At 33.8% G+C, this 19935-nt stretch overlaps 1 long non-coding RNA gene across 1 annotated transcript; it reads left to right on the forward strand.

Moving 5' to 3' along the window:
* The first annotated feature begins 1026 nt into the window (after window positions 1-1026).
* LOC133198822 (uncharacterized) lies at window positions 1027-18810 on the forward strand. Its single transcript, XR_009722605.1, has 5 exons — window positions 1027-1205; window positions 3964-4059; window positions 8352-8455; window positions 8671-8767; window positions 18100-18810. It is a non-coding gene; the product is annotated as an uncharacterized LOC133198822 (long non-coding RNA).
* Window positions 18811-19935: the final 1125 nt, after the last annotated feature.

Raw genomic sequence — 19935 nt, forward strand, 5'->3', positions numbered from 1 at the left:
GTCCTCTGCTAATAGAATATAATATATGCTGTAAAAAAATCTGAATCAGGGTGAAGCAGATTTGATACAATACATGGCTGAAGGAACGGGGGGGGGGGGGGAGGCCCCCTGTAATTTTGCTGAAATTTAGGTACACTATAGAAAACATTGCTCCTTTATGCTTGGGCCCCCTCAATAATAACCTCTGATGATCTATTTTTCTTTTGCTTTTGGGCCCCCTCAATAATAACCTCTGATAATGTATTTTTCTTTTGCATATTAAAAAATTTTTGGTTTGTAGCCTCCCCCAACCTGAAACTGAAAAATGTTGTTTGGTTGTGCTCACCCCCCCCCCCCAACTAAATTACGTACGGGCCTATTCTCCATCCCTGAGGTTTTCTTTCACCAAAGAAAGATTAATTGGTAACAGTTCAGGTGTATATAGCAATATTTACGGAAGGGAATATTCTCGTTTAATTATGAAGATGTGACAGTAACTCAGTCAAAGCCACAGTGAGTGTAACATTTATTTAATATTATTGTTAATGTTTACAAATAGTGAAATACTGATACTGTGAAATTTTAATGGATATATAGAAAATATAAAAGTACAACCATTTATTGTAAATCACATACATGAAAAGCTTCTTTTTTTCAAGCAATTGGAAATTCTTCATTTTTTCATGAAATTATTTTATTTCGTATGTATGATAATTTATTTCGTATTTTAATTCAGTCAACAAATCATTGTCGCAGCCTAGTTCCCTTCATTATTTTCAGCAGTTCAGTGACAGAGATAAAATTTATACCCCCCCTCCCCACCAAATGAAACTGAAAAATGTTTGGTTTTGGTCCCCTTCAACTGAAATTGATTCCTACTTACCATGTTTACAGGCTTAACTATGAAGATGTGACAGGGAGTGTAATAACAATAATTGTTCAGACGGATACATATTAAGCTGATATACGCATCAAATTTTAATGGATAGATAGAAATTAATAAACAATTACAACCATTTATTATAAACTACATAAAGATAATTTTTCAAGCAATTTGAAATTCTTCATTTTTTATGATAATATTTTATTTCGTATATATGTTTATAGGTTTATTCGTATCAACAAATCTGTGTACGAGTTAATAACGCAGCCTGGTTCCCTGCATTTTCAGTGACAGAGAACCAGAATAAGATTGTAGGGAAACAAGCCTTGTTACAAGGTTTGAGGTTTGTTTATTTTATATTTTAATTTACACTTTTTAAAAATTATTATTATTATGCAAAAATCTGTGTGCAGATGAATATTTACATTTTAATGTTATAAGTCGTTTTGTGGTTCATATTTGCGGTGACTGTCCCACGTGTGTTTACCTGTTTACATTCACCTACTGACCTAGAGTCTTCAAAATATACCTTCTGTAATCATGACTGTTGTAATCTTGTTTTTATGTTAGTTTACCGTATGTAACTTGACTGTTGTATAGATTTATAGCGATCACTGCAAGCTTTTAATATTTAGGTGAAGAGAAATTTCAGACTATCAATCACAGGCACTTGTTTCATATACGGTGCACCCCTACTTATTTTTACTACAAGGTATCTAACTCAATTTCAGGCACCCCCGCTTCAAGCTCATATTTTGTTCATGTATCATTATCAATCATTAACCTACTTTAAAATGACATCGTTCGCTTCAAGAGACTTTTTTCTTGTCAAATAAATCGTTTCAGATGTCTCTGGTCGAGTCTCTTTATTGTAAAGCACTCATTTATTCCACGAAAATTACCTCGATACATTTTAAGACTTTAGATGGGATACATCTTCCAGTTGGGGGTAGAATAAAACCAGAGACTTCCGAGTATTCCATTCCGAGGTCTCTGGTTTTATCCTTCATTTATAACCCCAATCGCAAATTTGTATCGAAAATTACCTTGATACATTTTAAGACTTTAGATGGGATACAAATTTCATTTTTTTCACATGTCACGAGGTTTCAACTTAAAAAATAAAAATTCTCACCGTTAAGATATGTTGGAAATTTTAGCTTGATGTGTTGATAATTTGCAAAATTATTATGTAATAAAGGGGACTTTATATGATCACCTGGCGCTGTCGCTTTAGTTCAGTCTTCACAACAATTCTTTTTCAGCACATGCCCGAATGTAGACCTATCATTTTTACCCAGCCCATTCAAATTTGTACATGTCCTACTCAAAATTCTTACATTTACCAGTATTGTGCAACAAAAAAACCCATTAGATATAAAGGTTTTATATTAATTTTTTCAGCGTCGTAAACCAACCATGGTCTGTGATTGCCATTTTCTAAAGTGTTTTTGTTCATAAATAACTTTTGAGTTGCATGCTGGTCATTTGTTGGCCGGTTTAGCTGAACTGAATTTCAGAAATGGGATCATGACTGTAGTGCCACAGTATGTGGCATTGATGAACATCTCGTAATTTAGCAAGCAACTTCGAGAAAACAAATAGGTTAAACTAAACACTTCAATGATCAGATTGACAATCATTTGACAGGTCGTATTGAGAATGTAGACAGGCAATCCATCGACATTACATATAGCAACGTTTAAGTGAATAATGGGGGTAGGACAGAATAAATGGCAAGTAAAGATCGTATGATGAAAGAAGATTCACATATGCCCTCTTCGGACATGTAATTTGGCAATTTTTACATGCCCGGCTGCAAATTTAACAGGTCCCTGGCATTGGACTCCCGGGTTATTTGGAAGACTGTTAGTTTAGTTTCATGAGGTCCGACAACATTGATTCTCAATGTCTGCTCCCTCTACCCCATACACTTATCTTGATAAAATTATATAAATTGATATAAATTATATAAACCGGTCTTGTTTATATAATTTTACAATGTCATAAACAGCTGCTTAAGTGCATATAATGTTGTAAATGGATTTATATATAGGATTAGGGAAAGATCCTCACTTGATTATGGCAGCATATTTAGCTCATAGGAGTTTATTATCTACCACACATGATCAATGTCACTTTTGGATGTGAATGACTTTTGACACCCTAACTTCAGTTCAAATCAACATTAACTTTATGTGACGTCTCTCTGAATCTTTTTTGGCATGTAACTTGGGTTAAAACAATTAAGTACTCTTGATGCATTTGATTTCTCTTAGCCCGTTTAAACATTTCCAAGGTCTATACCAGTTTTTGCAGGGGCAAAACTATGTAGAAGTTGGAAAAGAAACCCATCCCCTTTTTGACGTATTTGGTTTTCGAGGGGTGAAAATTTTCAATATTACACTCAACTACATGCAATATTTATTATATTCTACTGAATGTTTTATACAAATACAAATAATAGTGAACCTTGAGTGCATAAATCTGCGCAGTCACTATTTTTTGGAATATCACCCGTCGTTAAGCAATGTTGACTGTTGTGACACTGGGCGTGGCTTCATTATTCAGCGGATAATAGTGCTTTTTAACAAATGTTTCTTGACGAATCAGATTAATTCATCTAATATACCTGAAAGTACAATATTAATTAATTGTCATCATTTTCCTGTGTTAGCATTTTTACTAGTAATGGTTTTGAAATGATAGGAACATGCACTGTTCAAAAAGTCTTAAAATGTTGTTTTGGCTCAATTTCTTTGTTAGATTACTGCGTTGAACTAAGGCAGGTCAATTAAAGTAACATCATCCTATAGATTCCATGTACATTTAGTACTGTAAAGTAGACAAATTTATTGTTCTCACAAGTAGTTCTCAAACATTGATTTAAGTTGGTCTCCTGAAGGATGTAATAATGCAATTGGTCTGCTTAAGGTACAGTGTATAATATAGACATGCATATTTTATTTTGAATTTGTATTATGTCAATCATTAGAAATATATGAATCTTAATTAAAAAACATTGTTTTCATTAGAATTTAAGATATGTATAATAGGCATATATTCTTCATGCTTTTCCATAGTTAAGTCCTTTTTTACAGGGTCTCTGCTAGAATCATGTGGACCCCAGTGTAACAAATCTATGGAAAGAGAGAAAATCTCAGCTCAAGGGTCAACATGTCTTTATTCCAAGAAAGGTAAATTGATAATTTTTTCTGCTAAAATACTCTTTTATAAATTATAATATCAATGCAAAAGAGTGAACAAACAATGTACCTAACAACATTTTGAAAATGAAAGTGCAATAACAGTTAATAATTATGATCAATCGAATGAATGTTAATAATCCAATCAAAGTCCTTGTTGTATATCATTTTTGCTAGGGCTGTGTGTTGAGCAAAAAAAAAAAAAGAAAGACATTTTTTAATGCGATATGCAATATATTGAATTCTTTAACAATTCTGTCAAAAAAGTCTTATAAATCATTATGCATGAATTTTATAAAAATAATAATTGTTTTTTACTCATTTTTAATTTTTTGTCTCACCGTCTTTAAAAATTACACTTCAAATTCAAACTTTTCTTGACTGTAAAATCAACATGTTAAGTAAAGTTGTCTATGTATTTTTATGATTTTGTAATAATCATTTAAGATGTGCTACCTCCTTAATGATTATGTCATTTTTGATCAGTTTTAATTCAAAACAGTTACCAGTAAATATAATCTTTGGTGATTGAAATTCCCAAGTTTTTCACAGAATTACATAAAAAAACTGCCTGCCCAAAATGTATTGGAATTAAGTTATTTTTAGCTCACCTGAGCCAAAGGCTCAAGTGAGCTTTTCTGATCAAAATTTGTCCGTTGTCTGTCGTCGTTGTCGTCTTTGTTGTTGTTGTTGTAAACTTTTCACATTTTCATCTTCTTCTCAAGAACCACTGGGCCAATTTCAACCAATCTTGCCACAAAGCATCCTTGGGTAAAGGGGATTCAAGTTTGTTCAAATGAAGGGCCACACCCTCTTTCAAGGGGAGATAATTAAGAATTAGTGAAAATTTAGTAGTACATGTATCTTTTAAAAATCTTCTTCTCAAGAACCACTGGGCTGTAAAAGTTGAAACTTAGGTGAGACCTTCATTACATAGTGTAGATTCAGGTTTGTTCAAATCATGACCCCCTGGGGTAGGGTGGAGCCACAATGGGGGATCAAAGTTTTACATAGGAATATATAGGAATAAATCTTTAAAAATCTTCTCCTCAAGAACAACAAAGCCACGATTAGTCATATTGATATGGAATCATCCTCAGGTAGTGTAGATTCAAGTTTGTTCAAATCATGACCCCCAGGGGTAGGATGGGGCCACAAGGCGGGATCAAAGTTTTACATAGGAATATATAGAAAAATCTTTAAAAATCTTTTTCTCAAGAACAACAAAGCCACAATTAGGCATATTGATATGGAATTATCCTCAGGTAGTGCAGATTCAAGTTTGTTCAAATCATGACCCCCAGGGGTAGGGTGGGGCCACAATGGGGGATCAAAGTTTTACATAGAAATATGTAGGACAAATCTTGAAATTGTTTTTCTTAAAAACAACAAAGCCACAATTAGTGATAATTTATATGGAAGCATCCTCAGGTAGTGTAGATTCAAGTTTGTACAAAATCATGACCCCGGGGGGGGGGGGGGCATAATGGGGGATCAAAATTTTACATAGGAATTTATAGAAAAAAATCTTTAAAAACCTTTCTCTCAAGAACAACAAAGCCACAATTAGTCATATTGATATGGAATCATTCTCAGGTAGTGTAGATTAAATTTTGTACAAATCATGACCCCCAGGGGTAGGGTGGGGCCACAATGGGGGATCAAAATTTTACATAGAAATATGTAGAAAAAAATCTTGAAAAATCTTCTTCTCAAGAACAACAAAGTCACAATTAGTCATATTGATGTGGATTCATCCTCAGGTAGTGAAGATTCAAGTTTGTATCAAATCATGACCCCTCGGGGTAGGGTGGGGCCACAAGGGGCGATCAAAGTTTTACATAGGAATATACAGAAAAAAAAATTGAAAAATCTTCTTCTCAAGAACAGCAAAGCCTTGTTAAGTCATATTGATATGGAAGCATTCTCAGATAGTGTAGATTTAACTTTGTTCAAATCATGACCCCCAGGGTTATGGTGGTGCCAGAATTGAGGATCAAAGTTTTACATAGGAATACATAGGAAAAAACTTCAAAAATATTCTTCTCAAGAACAGCAAAGTCATGTTTTGTCATACTGATATGGAAACTTCCTCAGGTAGTGTAGATTCAAGTTTTTTGAAATCATGACCCCTGGGGGTAGGGTGGGGCCACAATGGGGGATCAAAGTTTTACATAAGAATATATAGGGAAAAAAACTTGAAAAATCTTCTCCTCAGGAACAGCAAAGCCATGTTTTGTCATATTGATATGGAAGCTTCCTCAGGTAGTGTAGATTCAAGTTTGTGTTCAAATCATGACCCCTGGGGGTAGGGTGTGGCCACAATGGGGGATCATGGTTTTCCATAGGAATATATAGGGGAAAAAACTTGAAAAATCTTTTTCTCAGGAATAGCAAAGCCATGTTTTGTCATATTGATATGGAAGCATCTTCAGGTAGTGTAGATTCAAGTTTGTTCAAATCATAAACCCCAGGGGTAGGGTGGGGCCACAATGTGGGATCAAACTTTTACATAGGAATATATAGGAAAAAATCTTTTCATCAACAGAAAAGCCATGTTTAGTCATATTGATATGGAAGCATCCTCAGGTAGTGTAGATTCAAGTTTGTTCAAATGATGGGGGGGGGAGGGGGGGGTAGGGAGGGTCCACAATGGGGGATCAAATTTCTAACAAGGGAATATATAGGAAAAAAATCTTTAAAAATCTTCTGCTCAAGAACAGTAAAGCCATTTGTTATATTGATATGGCAGCATCCTCAGGTAGTTCAAAATCCAAGCCCCCTCCCCTTTAAACTTTTCAATACTGAAGTGATTTGTGCTTTTTCCTAGCCAATGTGCTCAGGTGAGCGTTGTGGCCCATGGGCCTCTTGTTTTTGATACGATATATTCATTAATCTAGATATGTATCGATATACAGGTAAACTTCGGAATCTCGAACACCGGTATGGTTTTCGACCACGGATATCTCGAAGTGAATCAACGGTCCCGGCCGTTTTTATTATATTTATGATTTTAAAAAACCCCGGTATCTTGAACACGGAAATCTCGAATACCTCGCTTATCTCGAAGTAGATTTACGGTCCCAAGTGCTATAAACACATGCGTTATCTCGAAGTCCAACAAATTCTTGCCTCGCTGAATTCACACCTTAGTACACAATAATCCCATTATGCTAATTTTATGGTCTGTTGAACGTTTCCGTTAGGTCTAGCACAGGCTTCATGGGACCATTGCTGATAATCACACCTTATTAGTCCTAAGCTGTTGTTTTTGGTAGTTAAATTTAATTACGCAGGCCAGGTGATTTGGAGGTGTTAATAAAATGCACTCTCAGAGATACTATGACACGATAATGAAACAGCGGCTTGGGGACGATTACTGTACTAGAAATTTAAATTATCGAAAATACACGCTTATACACATCATTACATATCAAAGTAAACACTGAACACATCAAAGTGATATTGAACTCAAGAAATTAAACAATTAAAGACATTATTTTGAGTATAAAAGTCAGTACCAAAAATCAAATCTTCAGTAAATATCATGTCCGATAAGGCAGTCTAACGAAGGACCCGGTAGCCAACCAGGGGGGATAGTTAGATTATCTGACCGTGGTGTAAAAAGAAAACTTAAAGTTCATACAATTGAAACAAAGTTTGCTTTTGTTTATTCATATTGGCAATTTCAATAAATTATTGTAGAACGATAATTCCTGTTGTTACATTTAGGCATGTGGGTATATGTACATATCCTGTTAAAGTCTTTGTGTATCACATTATATCATGATATACTTCAGACAAATTAGTACACCCGCAGTTTTGAATACAATTCATACATTGATTTCATTTGCCACAATGATCTCTTTAATATTGCAATAATGCATTTGGTCTTCCTAATGCATGTATAATGCAGGTACTGTATATACTCTATGTCCAGCTTATAGGTGAGTCATAAAAAAATTAGTATTTTGAAACCAGGTTAAAACATCAGAGCATTGATTTGAAATTGTCAATTGATTCTGGCAAAAAGTTGTACCGATTTATAAGCGGGTCAATAGCAAATCCCTCCAAAATAACCTCAAAAAATACAACTGACTTATAGGTGGACCACCTTATAGGCAAGTATATATACGGTATAGTTTTTGTTGAATTTTGCTAACAGCAAAACACTATGAATAATGAATTTTGGAAAAAAAAGATTATTAAGTTTAATGATGCATGTATGTAGTATAGAAATATTGTTCATATGCCTGTACATGGTATAAATATGCATTTTACAGAGTGTACATATGCCAGAATCATATGGACCGCAGACTGGCCCTGGTGATTCCGTTAGAAAAAAGAGGAAAAATCAGTGCTTGTGCTCATTGGTCATTGGACAAAGGTAAATAGATTTATTTCATGAAACTAAACATGTAAATTACTAGGATATTAAAATATCACAATTAAAATACATGTACTGATTTATATATATATATGGATATCAGTTGGTCTCCTTGATGGAGTTAAATGCATTTGTTATCCCTTTTAAGTGGATCATTTAAATATTATGCAGTTTATTTAGAAGCTCTTTATTATCTGCACTGTTCACTTTTACAGGGTGTATGCCAGATTTTTTCAAGAACAGTCTGAAGCTGACATGGAAAAAATGAAGAAAAACAGCCTTCCCGTTTATAAATCTACATTCTGACAAAGGGTAATTTTGTTTAGTTCAATTAGAAGTGCACATTTAATTTCAGCTGCTTTCCTTAATGATATATTATAGCATTTTTATTCCCTTATGAACAATATGTATACTTGTAAAGCATGTATCACAAAATCTTCTGCAAACAAAGTTTTGGGTGTATAGTGTTTGTTGTTTAATGTCCCTCTTGAGAATTTTTCACTCATATGGAGACGCCATCACTTGTCGGTGGAGAGCTGCAAAATTTTGTCCTATACTCAGCACTTACGGCCATTGAGCAGTGAGGGATCTTTATCGTACCAGCACCTACTGCGACACGGGACCTCGGTTAATACCTCTGTCTCATCTGAAGAACGGGTCTCCACGTCCCACAGTAGGATTCAAACTCGCGATGTAAGGATCAGCTTCTTTCTCCGCGACTCTAGAGTAGACGCTCTAACCACTGCATCTGCTCTACTTTGGCAACTTTGGGTGTATATAAGCATAGGAATCATCATGTCCATCTGTCTGTTCATGTGTTTGGCCACTTTTATGATTAGTTTTTTTGTTCCAATTCTGGCTGAGATAAATTGATTTAAGTCATCTAAATACAAACAAATTAAGGGAAATTACTATGGTATTGGAATGAACATTTTGGAATACTGTCTAATTGTTCCATTGTAGTTGGTTTCTTTAATGTTGAAATAATGCATCTGGTCTTCCTAATGCATGGCATACACTGTATGCATGTGGAATGTTAAAGTTGGCTGAATGTAAAACAGTTCTTGCGTTATGACAAAGGTAAATAGATTTAGTTCATGTAACTAAACATGTAAATTATTAGGGTATTAAAATCTCAAGTTTTGAATTCTGATTTACATGTGGAGAGTAGTTGGTCTCCTTAATGCAGTAATAATACATTTGGTCTCCCTTATGCATACTGTATATTATATAAATTTAATGACTGACATGTACGAGGGTTGATCCAAAAGTTCATGGAATTTCTTCATATTTTATTTATTTATTAGTGAAAGAGGTTGAATACTGATTTACATGTGGATAGTAGTTGGTCTCCTTAATGCAGTAATAATACATTTGGTCTCCCTTATTAATACTGTATATCATATAGATTTAATGACTGACATGTACGAGGGTTGATCCAAAAGTTCGTGGAATTTCTTCTAGTGTTGTACCAATAATCAGAAAACATCGATTGTCGACAAAAAAATGCTACCGATTCCGATGATCGATTATAGTTTTTCATAATCGATCATCGGAAACATACTTCTAATACAATACATTCCGGAATTATCCATTTCTGGTTTAAAATTTATTTCTTCTTAATGAAAGAAAATGGCATCTGCATCTGATACTAGCCAACTAGCACGAAGCAGAGGTGATTAAGAATCGAAGATGCATATATAGGGCCTAAAAAAAATTATTTTTGTTTCCTGTAATAACCCGACCGACCCATTCAATTTACCCCCGGGTGAATTTTTTTTCTGCCAAATCTGTGTTTGCTCTTTGGTTTGATCAATCAGCTGATTCTTTTTATTCAAAAAATATTAATTGTATCTTTTATTCGAGATATAAAATATGCAACTTAGTCAACATTTACCTTAAATATAGAGTGATCAATTCCCCCCACAACTTTTTGAAGTTCGTTTTCTGCCGCTAGGCAGCCATGTTGAGTGTCCACTGTAAATATTTTTAGGTCTAGAAAGTGTAAAAGAAGCAAAACAACAAAGAAAATAATATATTATGTATTTTATATATTCATGTTAAAGAAATAAATGAAATTATTGTAATAGTCTGCTTTTTGTATACAAAACTATGAAGAAATCCGATTATAATCGGTGAAATCGCATCAGAAGCAGTCACCGATTCCAACCGATGATCAATTATGAAAATTAACTGATGTCTCATCACTAATTTCTTCATATTTTTTTTATTTATTAGTGAAAGCGGTTGAATACTGATTTACATGTAGAGAGTAGTTGGTCTCCTTAATGCAGTAATAATACATTTGGTCTCCCTTATGCATACTGTATTTTATGTAAATTTAATGACTGACATGTACGAGGGTTGATCCAAATGCTCATGAAATTTCTTCATATTTTATTTTTTTATTAGTGAAAGTGGTTGAATACTGATTTACATATGGATAGTGGTTGGTCTCCTTAATGCAGTAATAATACATTTGGTCTCCCTTATGCATACTGTATATTATATAAATTTAATGACTGACATGTACGAGGATTGATCCGAAAGTTCATGGAATTTCTTCTTATTTTATTTATTTATTAGTGAAAGTGGTTGAAAATTACAAATAAGAGTATAGACACTTGTTGAATTTTTTTAATAAAAAAATATTTTAAATATTAATGATAGTTACTCTATGGCAGTTGCCATAGCAAAGGATGTTTTAAAATGCAGGGGAGACATTTACTCGTTCATTATCATTTTAATTCTTAATACGTGATATAAGAAAAAACCTGCGCTAAGTGGCAAATAAAATGAGAATTTTGTCATTATTACGATTGCTTGACCACTAATATACCTGTCTGTGAGAGTTTTACTGATTTAACTTGATATTTAGATTATTAGTTGATGATTTCTTGTTCATCTTTTAATTGTTAGAGAACGTCGCATTTCAGTCAAGTTATAAGTTTTGTTAAAATCTTAGGAACACTCTGACTTAAAGGGGTATACTACTGATACAGGCTGGAGAAAAATGCATTTAGTAAGTAATTTTCCAGTGGTGTGAGAAATTTAAGAACAATAGAACTTCCAAGGAGGTTGATTAAAGGTGTGGCTGCTTTTGGAGGGTCTGTTTTTCTCGTAGACAAATTAAGGGTTGATGGATGTTGACCGCTGACGTACTATGCTTGACTTTGCTACTGCAATTGGAACATCATATGGAAAGATGGGGAGTATTTTTGAAATATGAGTGTAATATAAAGATAAGTCGATTGGTGGATACCCAGGCTTTTCTTGAGAGAAAAAAGGAGAAAAAGGCAGAATATTCTGTAGAATTACTTAGTTGAATTGAACATGAGGGTGAGATGCTCCTATAACATGACATGACATACTTAACTTGACGTTACGCCGAAGTCTCCCCCGCATTTTACAACTATCAGTGTTCAGAAAGCTCATGTGACCTTATTGGTAATTGGAACGTGGTGAAATTTTCCAGTATTGTTGCATAATGACTCTATATTATAAATATGCCTATTGTTTGCTTTCATCAAATCACAATAAAATTTTAGAAATGATTAAATTCCATGAACTTTTGGATCAACCCTCGTATTAGAAAAAAGATGGATCTAAGATTGAACAGGTTATAATTCATCTGAGTAATTTAAATTCCTTATTGCTATCTGTTCTTGTTCAGTCATCATGTGTCAAGTATTGTCTGTAAACTATTGAACATTTTCAGCTTCTTTTCTGGAACCAGTTTCAACTAATTTCTCGGTTGAAGTACTGTATAGGGGATTAATTTCAGGGGTTGTAATTTTCATGTTTTTCTCTCCTCTGAAACGATCGCGGTTTGTTGAATTCGCGGAATCGGTATATAACTAAGGTTACATGTACCTCCCTTCAATGTCTATATCTGTTTAATCCATAGCATAGCTAGAAGGCATTAATCAGCGTTATGTATTCACTTCACGAACAATGGTAGATTTATATATAAATCAGCAAGTTCGATAGTTATTTGAATGGTTTTTTAAAACCAAAATGTTGATAAAAACATGATAATGCAGGTAACAAATACATGTCGTAACATAGTTACGTACGGGTATTCAAAACCCATGACCCTAGTGTTTTGATTGATGAAACATGTAGCGTTGGCTATTAAAACAGTTTTTTTTTTTTTTACAAGTACAGGTTATTATCTGCTGGGTGATCTAAATTAATGTCAAGCATGATAATTAAAATAATTGAATGACAAGTACTACTCGTAATTACTGAAATGCACTGCACGTATATTTACCTATCGTAGTCTGTGCTCAAATTTCCAAATATAACATGTAGGTTATTGAAAACTTATTCACTGTTTCTTGAATTCACGGATTTATTCACACCGTAAATATAGCGAATATTAACACCGCGAGTTATTTTCCCCCTATACAGTATACAGACATAATATAGAAATGATTTTATCGACTTTCTCAATCTATCATGAATTTAAAAATGTAAATATAAGCATTTAATTGTAAATATTAAACATTTAGCATCTCATAACCAGAGTTGGAAATTACTGACTGCCCGAGGCAGTCTGTTTTTCAGGTAGGCAGGGACAAACTTTAGATTAACCTCGGTGGTCGGGGTCATTTAAACAGGTAGTTCCTGTTTTCCTTTTTTTTTTTTCAGGATATAGTAAGTCTATAGAAATTAAGTAAAATATAGTATATCAAAGGAACACTTCTAGTGAAAAATATGAGATGACCTATAGGACCAATATTGGTTTCAGTCTTTAGAAAAAGCTTACCGATATATGTTCCGGTCACTGACTTTAGGTCACATGTGTGTAGTTTCTTGTTTCTCATGTATTGCTTTAGTTCTACATTAATGGTAATCTAACAACCGACCTTTATGATAAACGCGATGACTTTAACTTTTCAATCGTCAACTTCCCTTACTTATTCAGCAATATACCTTCATCACCTGCATATGGGGTTTATATCTCTCAGTTGATTCGATACGCAAGAGCATCTTCTATGTATGAACAATTTTTAAAAGGAGGTAAGTTATTGACAAACAAATTGCTGAAACAAGAATATCAGCAGTCTTGTTTAAAGTCATCATTTTGTAAGTTCTATGGTCGATACAATGACCTTGTCAGCAAATACAATTTATCATTAAGTAAAATGCTGACTGACGTTTTTCATACTTACTGTTAGGCCATTATTTACACACTGAATTGTGTATGGATTTTTCTATTGTTTCCCAGTTGTGACAAGGAGCACGTCACAGCGGGTGTGACTGGTCTGCAGGGGATGCTCACTCCTCCATGGCACCTGACCCCACCTCTGATGTTTTGGAGGTCCGTATTTGCTCTGCTCCTATTTTGTATTTTTTGATGGGCTTTTGAGCTTGAATACTGATTGTTATCTCGATATATTTCATTCTACTCAACTGTGTGTTCATGTGATCCTACCTCAGCATTTACAGATTGATACATCCTTTGTTTGAGGGTCATTCTTGATGTCTGACTGAGTAATGGCAATGGGACATAAAACCTTAACTGACCTTACCACATTCTTTTCTTATCTGAAAACCCTCATGCATTTTTAGCATAACATATCGCCAATGCACACATTTTTCCTGAGGAATGAACTGCATCTACTCTGCATAGAACAGTATCTCTCCCACTGGCACAACAGTACTATTACACGTCATTATATTCATGACACCTGCAGTATCGAGTAACACAAAGTGAATGATTCATGTCCTCGAACAAAGAGTGCTTACAATGAGGTTTAGTTCCGGTTGATTGCGTTTAGTTAAAGAGAATTTATGATCTGCATTTCCATAGATGTCTTTTATATCAACACCAAACATGCATTTAAGGAAGAAAATATATTAAGTAAAATGCAAAAGCCTGTATTAAAAAATCAAAGGACAAGTGCACTTAAGCAATGCTTAATGGGCCCTTTTTCAGTGCCATATTACTTTAGAATGTATTACCAAATTGTTCTCTTTTGGTAATAGTTAAACACAAGTGGACATTTCTAATTAAAATCACATTAAAACATCACCTAAATCAGCATGGATTTGAAACAAATGAAGTTTTTTAAATGCCTATAGATGCCCCAAATCCGGAAAAGTCGTACCGAACCTATTTTGAGTTTCCTTTATTTAAATCAAGGGGAGGAGACATTTAAATCAGACACTTGAACAATCTGATGGTGGATCATTGACAGGCGTGTTTGCCGAATGATACTTCTTGTGCTATTTTACCCGAGAAAAAAATTGAATGAAGTTGTATAGATACCTGTATTCATTAGTGATCAAACTAAGAAATTTGCATGCTTGCATTTGAAATAATACAATAAGTATTAACATTAGTTCCTTTAAATTTTAAAATGAAAAAAAGTGTATTTAGGTGGCTTTCAATACCAGTACCATTGTAGTGCATGAATGTTAAAAATGTTTGACACTTTTATTTATGATGACATTTTAACGACACTAAACTCTCCTAACCATCCCGTGTTCCTAAAACCAAATACATACAAACTTCTCTATGCGGCTTGACTTCGATATAATGATACAAAACATGGTTATGTTTTACAGTGAGCATCTTTGAGGAATGTTTACCTGGGTAGAACTCACGTGACTACCAGTATTTTAAATAATTTATTCCATGGGTGGGTTCAACATAGGTCATACAGGTAAATACCTCTTGCTTGTTATAGGAAAAACATTGAACTTTTCATACATTTTTAATATTTTAAGTACAAGCCTAATCATGTACAAATTTCCTACTTTCACACAAGTTTTCTAAATGTATAATGCATTTTTTGTCAATCGCACAAGTTTGTACAATGTTAGGCTGACAATAAACAAAAGCTTTGAAATGAATGACCATCCTCGATTTACTATAGAAAATCACGAATGTCGGCTGACCCCTACCACATTGTATGGCTTTGCTCTTTGTATATTCAAGAATTTCAGCGATAAAATTTGTTGAATTTTATGGTTTAGATATCAATTAATGATCTGAGATGGAAAATTATGCTTAATTTAATCCTTCATTTTTTCACATTTTACCGAGGCCCATAAGTGCACTCGTTCTTTAGTGTTTATACCGTCAGGTAAAAAGTTTGAAAAAATAAAAATGTGCCAACAAATGGTTTTGAACCAGGACACTAAAAATATTCATGGTGAGAGTCTGCGGTCTATCGTTCTGGGCTATGCTGACTATGAGGACATTTGTAATAAATATAAACCAGTATGATAGAAATAGGTTTTCACGTTTTTTGTAGTTTTTTTTTTCTATGAATTTCGACCCTAGGCACCTCTAAAAGAACCTTTTTTTTAAATAATTGCTTACTAGATCAAAATCTATCAAAATTTCATAATTTAATTTAGGGGCAGGCAAAGGGTGATTATATTGCATCTATCGGGTATAATTTTCTTATCAGAAAATTGTAGAGATATGCAAGGTTAATTAATGACAACATTTATTTTTCCTTTTTGCCTAATACTTTTATGATTTTCACTAATAAATTGATTATTGAAAAAAGCCTTTAATATGACTGCTGATTTTATCTCCATCTGTTAATTTTCAACACCTTTTCTCATGATTATAGTAGATAGAGAACAGATTATGATTTCTAACATTTACTTTTACAGATCATTTTTTTTGAGATAGGTGGAACCAACAGTCAAATACAGACACTTTTAAGAAAAGTAAAAATCTGGCTCAGGTAAAAAAAAAAAAAAAAAAAAAAAATTATTTACAGTTTTAACAATTAGTAATTTTACCTTAATTAACTGGAAAAATCTTATTTGACGAAATACAGGTCAAGAATGAAGAGTTTAAAGCCTAGTAGGGATTTTGGTCAATCATTACAGGTAATCTGCAGTCCCTCTCGAGAATTTTACACTCTTATGGAGACACCACCACTTGCCAGTGGAAAGCTGCAAATTCTGTCCTATACTCTGCACTCATGGCCATTGAGCAGTGAGGGGTCTTTTTCATGCCAGCACCTACTGTGACATGGGACCTTGGTTTATAAGGTCTCATCCGAAGGACTGGTCTCCATGTCCCACAGTGGGATTCAAACCTGCGACATAAGGATCAACTCCTTACTTCGTGACTCTAGAGCAGACGCTCTAACCATGGCGCCACGCTTGTGACTAGCTCAGTTTTAAAGAAATCATTCAAGATATTTTTTATCAAACTTAATATGCTGATACATATATAATTAGTAAGACCTATTCAACTATTTCAAAAACTTTTGACCTTTCCTGTGACCTTGACCTCACTTTCCTTCAATTTGCATTTTGCATGGTTTAAAAATATTGATATCTAAGGCTATGCATCTATACATAATTTGGTGAGAATTTATCATCTATGTCCATTTTTTTTAGATTTCAATTTCAATTTTAAAGAAAATTTTCAAGATATTCTCATCAAACTTCATACACTAACACAAAATTTCATGTTGCATTACTATACACTCGGCGGGCATACATGTCCTATGGACATATTTCTAGTGTATTACTATTTCTGTTGTTTGCTTACTTCCGGTCAGTAAGTACCCCCTAGGGGCAAGCCCCAGTCCTGTTTCCTTTTCCAGGGTTGCAACAGCGCCCCCTAGAAAAACAAGTTGCACCATCCAATCAAATCGTGTTTTGTGCTGCTTTATGCCAATGAAATTAAGGCTGGATAGCATATGTATTATATTCTGACCAATGGGGTTGCCGTATTTTCAAATAATTAGGATAGACTTACCACTTCAGCATTCCTTTCATCACTGAAGTGATATACATGGTCAAAAATTGACTAACTTTCATTTTTTTGTCAACTGCAGAGCAGAACGACACTTAGAGATCACTTTACCTGGTGTCTGTCTGTCCGTCTGTCACACCTTATATCTCCAAAATTTTGAGAGGCAGGGTTTTGATAATTAGCATTTATATATGTTTTTGAGCTCATGATACTATACTTTGAAACTGTATGAAATTCAGTTACCACACAAACTTACATTTAAATACTATGAAAATACATTGGGATCAGTATTCCACAATGAATCGTGTTGACTGACAAAGTGACAATTAAAGTAAAGACAGTCTGAAATTCCTTTCCTCCGAGGATTGTTGGAAGCACCTACATGTGTATTAATAAAATGATAAATAGTTATTCCTCATAATTTCAATTAAATTATTCATTTGAGGACTGGGGAACCATATTTTCTTTGATTGCCAGATTCTATCCCAGTCTTTTACTTTTGGATCCTTTTTTTTTCCTTGCAGGCAAATGCATGAACCTCCATGCTAGTATTAAATTAATAGCTGACCACTCTTAGATTTATTTACCTCTTTAATGACGATACCTAGCAGGTGACATATACATTCCTTGAAACACTCTAGTTCCTATTTGATTTTCACTAATATAAAGATTATTGAAAAAAGACTAAGGTGCTCTATAGTGATCAGTCTATTCATTCATCTGTCTGTCAAATACACATATCCCTTGTTCAGAACACAGGTGACTCTAAATACTTCAAACTTTATATTTTTTAATTAGATACATGTAGATGCTTTGGAACATCTGAAAGGTCTATTACATTATCACTAGTTTTCTTCATGTAAGTTGAATATATTTTAAACTTTTAAATTTTTATTTTTTCCAGGTAAGAAAGAAATTCAGGAGTTCTTAAATTGCCCTTGGAGTTCTTGGATTGCATCAAACTGCTAAAAGACCTCAACAAAAACAGTGTCTTGAAAATAAAAATGAAAATATTCAGTGAAAAAAAAAATGATGAAAGAGCCACTAAAAATCTTCAAGCCTTTGAGCTGAAATCTGGAAGTCAATCTGTGGACTTTACCAGTATGTCATAATTACCAAGTCATCATTTGTGTATAATAAATACACTGAACTGTAAACACTTGTTAAAATGTGTATAATTTTTAGATATAATTTGTAGCTCACAGACTTCAATAGTTTCATGTAATTTAAGTAATAACGAAAATTTCCTGTTGTCTAGCTAGATTAGAAACTATTATTGTCCAATTTTGGATATTGTGAAATAATTCATCTAGTATGCATACATGTGTGTACACTTACGTGTAAATTAATTGTTATAGCAAATTCAATCGACCATTAAGTTGAATGTTGACTAATGTTTTTCATCAAAATTGTTTACACTGAATTGTTTGCGGATTTTTCCATTTGCCCAATCATGTCAAGGAGCACATGGCAGGAAATGCTTTCTCCTCCATTGCACCTGGTGTTTTTAGAGGTCTGTGTTTGCTCTGCTCTAATTATGTATTATTTCAATGGACTTTAAAGCTTGATCACTGTTGGTAATCTTCATATTTCATATACTATTAGAGTACTTGAAGAAAACTGTAAAGATTTAACATACAGTATAATGCATGTATATTGCACTTTAAGTACAGTGTATGTGGTTAAGAAATGTTAAATCGTCTCATAGTGCATTGAATTTGTTGAAAATTAGATAATGTGTTGAAATTTTTTTTGAAATAATGTTAGATTGCAGATTTTTTTAAATCATGCAAGGAGGAAATTGCTAAATATTTTTTAGCTTTTCTGGACAGTCTAGATGAGTTCTTACTATATACCTAGCATTGTCATCCCAGTTAAAATTTAAGGAGCAAGGTTCATTCCTAAGCTCTACCTGGACAAACTTGCATGGATTAAAGCACATTAACAGATTTACTTCAGATACTTGACCTGATCTACATTTTCCTCATGTGTTTTTTTTGTTTTTGTTTGTTTGTTGTTTAACATCCCTCTCAAGAATTTTTCATCCATATGGAGATGCCACTACTTGCTGGTGGAGAGCTGCAAAATTTGACCTATACTTTGCACTCAGGGCCTTGAGCAGTAAGGGATCTTTTTTGTGCCCACATCAACTGCTAGGCGGGACCTCGGTTTATATGGTCTAATCTGAAGGACTGGTCCCCACATCCCCAGTGGATTTGAACCTGAGACTTAAGGATTAAATCCTTACTCGCGACTCTAGATTACAAACTCTATCCTTTGCGCCACATGGGGGACTCCACAAGATTAAGTGTTTTGAGCAGTCCTATTGTCATGTAATTATAAACTCTATGTTGAACAAACCTGCAAAGATGATGTATGTACATGTAAATGTTTCAGGGTACCAATCCTTGATTTGACTTAGATTTTCTGGATTAATGACCAGTTTTTTAGAGAAGGTTCATTCAAAGTAACAATATACTCTTTGGTGATCAGTAAACATAGATGATGTATCCTGCTTCTGATGCTGGATGTAACATACATTTTCAGGGTTATTAACCCAGACCAACTTGCATAGATTTTGGATCCAGGTGATATACATTACCAGAGTGTTTGTTGAGTGAGACTTTGCCTTACTAGTAGATAACATTTATAGAAGTGAGCTTTGTATTCTTTGATTAGGTATGTTTTTTCTTTGCTCAGGATATATATACCATCAGTGCCAACTACCATACATTTTATA

Source organism: Saccostrea echinata, unplaced genomic scaffold (genome assembly GCF_033153115.1).
Source record: "Saccostrea echinata isolate AGI-Se365-2 ecotype Australia unplaced genomic scaffold, CSIRO_AGI_Sech_v1 ptg000033l, whole genome shotgun sequence".
NCBI lineage: Eukaryota > Metazoa > Mollusca > Bivalvia > Ostreida > Ostreidae > Saccostrea > Saccostrea echinata.